Source organism: Octopus bimaculoides, chromosome 17, assembly GCF_001194135.2.
Source record: "Octopus bimaculoides isolate UCB-OBI-ISO-001 chromosome 17, ASM119413v2, whole genome shotgun sequence".
Taxonomy (NCBI): Eukaryota; Metazoa; Mollusca; class Cephalopoda; order Octopoda; family Octopodidae; genus Octopus; species Octopus bimaculoides.
Genome location: NC_068997.1, coordinates 26,818,260 through 26,823,106, shown reverse-complemented (window position 1 = coordinate 26,823,106; position 4,847 = coordinate 26,818,260).

Genomic DNA, 4,847 nt, shown 5'->3' with positions numbered 1-4,847 from the left:
GGCTATGGTTATGGTAATTGTGGTGGTAGTGGGGGTGTTGGTGTTGGTGGTGGTGGTGGTGGTGGTTATGGCTATGGTTATGGTAATTGTAGTGGTGGTGATGGTGGTGGTAGGACTATGAGAATGGTTGTGTTGATGATAGTGCAAAAAGTGAATGCTCATGAAAGTGATGGTGGTGGTGGTGGTGGTAGTGGCAATGATGAGGGGAGGAGTATTGGTATGAAAAGGAAGTGTATTTATTTCTATGTAGTTATCGCCACTCCTTAATGATTTGTAATTGTGTGTACGTATATGTATGAGTGTGTTTGTTTATGTGTGTGTGTGGTAAGTGTATCTTTGCATCCATGAGTGTCTGTATGTAATATGTGTGGTAAGAAGCTTGCCCCCTAACTACATGGCTCCAAGTTCAGTCCCACTATGTGGCATCTTGAATAAGTGTCTTCTACTATAGTCTCAGGCTAACCAGAGCCTTATGAATGGATTTGGCAGACAGAAACTGAAAGAATCCCATTATATATATATAGGTGCAGGAGTGGCTGTGTGGTAAGTAGCTTGCTTACTAACCACATGGTTCCGGGTTCAGTCCCACTGCGTGGCACCTTGGGCAAGTGTCTTCTACTATAGCCTCGGGCCGACCAAAGCCTTGTGAGTGGATTTGGTAGACGGAAACTGAAAGAAGCCCGTCGTATATATGTATATGTGTGTATATGTTTGTGCGTCTGTATTTGTTCCCCCAACTTTGCTTGACAACCGTTGCTGGTGTGTTTACGTCCCTGTAACTTAGCGGTTCAGCAAAAAGAGACCGATAGAATAAGTACTAGGCTTACAAAGAATAAGTCCTGGGGTCGATTTGCTCGACTAAAGGCGGTGCCCCAGTATGGCCACAGTCAAATGACTGAAATAAGTAAAAGAGAGTAAAAGAGTATATATCAATGTGTGTGTGTCATTGTGTCTGTGTTTGTCTCCCAGTACTCTTGACAACCAGTGTTGGTGTGTTTATGTCCCCATAACTTAACAGTTTGGCAAGAGGGACTCATAGAATAAGTACCAGGTTTAACAAAAAATATAATTACTGGAGTCAATTCATTGAACTAAAATATTCTTCTAGGTGATGCCCCAACATGGCCACAGTCTAATGATCAAAACAAGTAAAAGATAAAAGATACTGAGAATAGTGCTGAGCCTTAGCACCATTCTAGAGCTTCCGTGCACAGGTATTATCTATGACTGGAACTAAAGTTTGGTGATGAAAGAGAGTTAGGTGGAATGGAGGTAACCCTAAATATGCTGTAATTTCTCAGTCAAATTTATTTTTTCTGTAGTTTGGGGTACCAGGTTTTGATAATTGGGACCAAGTTACTCTTGCAAGGCCTTTGTGCACTTTAATATCTTTATTTAAGGACTATGCTGCTTACTAAAACATGACCCAAATATTTTTCACACAGCACAGCTTCTGGACAGGAAACTGTTATTGGTCACCAGAATGACATTCAACTTAGTAACTGAAACACTAAAAAACAGAAAAGAAAAGAAACTCAAGTAAAATATGTGTCAGCCTATTCATATGAAATATAAAGACACTTCTTGATGTTAGTGACAGAACAGACCCACCCCAATGTAGATCAGTTTTCATTGCTTTTGACATGAGGTGTTGAAGTGTAGACGTAGCTGAGTTCAAAGAGACCAAGCTACTTGGAAAAAAAACCTTCTTTACTGAGGTGTCCCCTTGGTTTGGGAAGGTTACTTTAAGGATGGACATCATGAACAATGTAGTATCAGCTTTGTGGTAATAGCAGCAATAACAATAGTAATAATAATAGTGATAATAATAATGATAGTAATAGTAATTTCAAATTTTTGCCACAAGGGCAGCTTGGATGAGGTGAGGGATGAGTCGATTACATCGACTCCAGTGTTCAACTGGTACTTATTTTATCAACCTCAAAAGGATGAAAGGCAAAGTCGACCTTGGTGGAATATGAACTCAGAATGTAGCGATGGGTGACATTTCATCCAGCGTGCTAATGATTCTGCCAACTTGCCGCCTTAATAATAATGCTAATGATAATAACAATAATTTCGAATTTCAGCACAAAGTCAGTAACTCAACAGGTACTTATTTTATCGACCTCGAAAGGATAAAAGCAAAGTCAATCTTGGTAGAATTTGAACTCAGAAGGCACAATGGCCCAGTGGTTAGGGCAGCGGACTTGCAGTCATAGGATCGCGGTTTCGATTCCCAGACCGGGCGTTGTGAGTGTTTATTGAGCGAAAACACCTAAAGTTCCACGAGGCTCCAGCAGGGGATGGTGGCGAACCCTGCTGTACTCTTTCACCACAACTTTCTCTCACTCTTACTTCCTGTTTCTGTTGTGCCTGTAATTCAAAGGGTCAGCCTTGTCACTGTGTCACACTGAATATCCCCGAGAACTACGTTAAGGGTACACGTGTCTGTGGAGTGCTCAGCCACTTGCACGTTAATTTCACGAGCAGGGCTGTTCTGTTGATTGGATCAACTGGAACCCTTGACGTCGTAAGCGACGGAGTGCCAACAATATATATATATATATATATATATATATATACATGTCTCGCAGTGAACAGAGCAATGTCATCAAATCTTGATGATGGCTTTAACAAAAGTCCAACTCAACCTTTGATCTTTCTTCCCCTAGTTGCTAAGCCTAATGATTTAAATACAGGGCAGATTTTCATGGAGATAATTAAAAATGTCTTTTCTTATTAAATATGTAACATATGACTTTGCCCTGTGTGACAATAATGCAGGCTGCGAATATCTGTCTCTGAGAAATCATTACTCCAATAAGCCACTCCTACAGGATACAGATGAATTTACAAGCATCAATAAACAGGTAGAAAATTTCGATTCAAACAGAATTGATTAATTTCCAGAACAAAGAAGAGAGAGACCCCCCCCCACACAAAAAAGTCATCTGTTACAAAAATACATATAGGTACATTAAAAGACTAGAGATTCATGGGTATAATGAAAAGAAGAGAGAGAGAGAGAGAGAGAGAGAGAGAGAGAGAGAGAGAGAGAGAGAGAGAGAGGGTGAAAGCTGTGTCAGTAGTTGAGTGTGAAATGGGGAATTACCACAATCCAAACACCAAAGATAAAAGTAGCAGGTAGCATTCTGAATTTTAGTAATTAAAGTTTTATTGTTGGTATTTGTATGACAGTGTGTGGGGCATGTGTGTGCGTGTGCATGTGTGTGTGTATGTATGAAAATTTGTGTGCACGTGTGTGCATGTGCATGTGTGTGTTTGTGTGTGTGTGCATGTAAATGATTGTTTCTGTGACAAGTGACATACAGAAAAAATTTAACAATACAGAACAGGACCCCGTTCACCTTTCTTCAATAGTTACAAGTGGAAGGTTGACAGATGCAGCTGTGTGGTTAAGAAGTTAGCTTTTTGCAGTCACATGATTCAATCCCACTCTTTTTGGCGTCTTGGACAAGAATCTCCAACTATAACCCTTAGCCAACCAATGCTTTCAAAGAGAATTTGTTGGACAGAAACGATGTAGCTGTCTGTCATGTATATATATATATATATAATTATAATTAAGGGTATCTAAGATACACCACCATGCTTATTTATCCTTATTTATATATATATATATATATATATATATATATATATATATATATATATATATATATATATATATATATATTGGGTTGGCAACTAAGTTCCCGCCGTTTTTTAAATTAAAATTTTTTTAAAGGTTTAATAAAAAATAACAACTAATTAATCAATAATGCATTCACCCTTGTTGCTTACAACTTCTTCCCAACGTTCAACAAGATTTTTAATACCTCGTTGCATCAAATTATTTGTGAAATTTATGAAAGGCTCTTTTATATTTCCAACTAAAAGTAACAGTGACAAACTGTGTTATAGTGGTAGCACCATGACTTGTTACAGTTACAGTACCATAACTGAAATAAATAAAAGATAGAAGTGAAGATCATTCTACATCTTCTTTCCATGCTGGCATGTGTTAGATGTGTTAGCAATAGCCTGAGACTGTTTTATTCAGAATTACTGTCCTTCAAGACAGGTCAGAGGATCATAATCATACCTTCTTCGCTTGTCTTGTTTATGTTTGGTTTCTATTGATCAAAGAAGACTTGAGAAATAAACAGCAATACAATGTGGTGGGCATGGCTGGAAGACTTTCGATCATAGGTCTGTTCAGTCAAGGCTGAGCTGAGAAATAAACAGCAATAAAATGTAGTGGAATCATTCATCAATAAACACCTGTTGTTACTGCGTAGACAAATTCTATTTCACAGCTAATTTTCTCATCACATCATATTTAATTATCTCTATAGATAAAACTGCTGGTTTTATGATCTGATCTTCAACAGTCTGTTTGTTGTCTCTTGGCCCATCTATCAATATATCCATCCATCTAGTCAGCCACACATACATACATTTTATATATATATACATATATATATGTTTATATATATATATATATATATATATAGATTACGGAGATGTACTTGTGTAGCAAGTGACCTGATCTGAGAGAGTGTGCTGGAACGAAAACAATTGCAGCATGGAAGGTGTTTATAAGCCATTTAAGAAACACACAAAAAACCGTTAGATCCACTTCAACATTTAAGTTTAATTTGCCAAAATATTTTCGTTGCTTTGAGGCCGCAACCTGTTCACTGACAAAATTCTGTGCAGCACGGTGTGAATCTAACGGTTTTTGTGTGTTTCTTAAATGGCTTATAAACACCTTCCATGCTGCAATTGTATATGTAGATATATATGTATGTATGTATATATATATATATATATATATATAT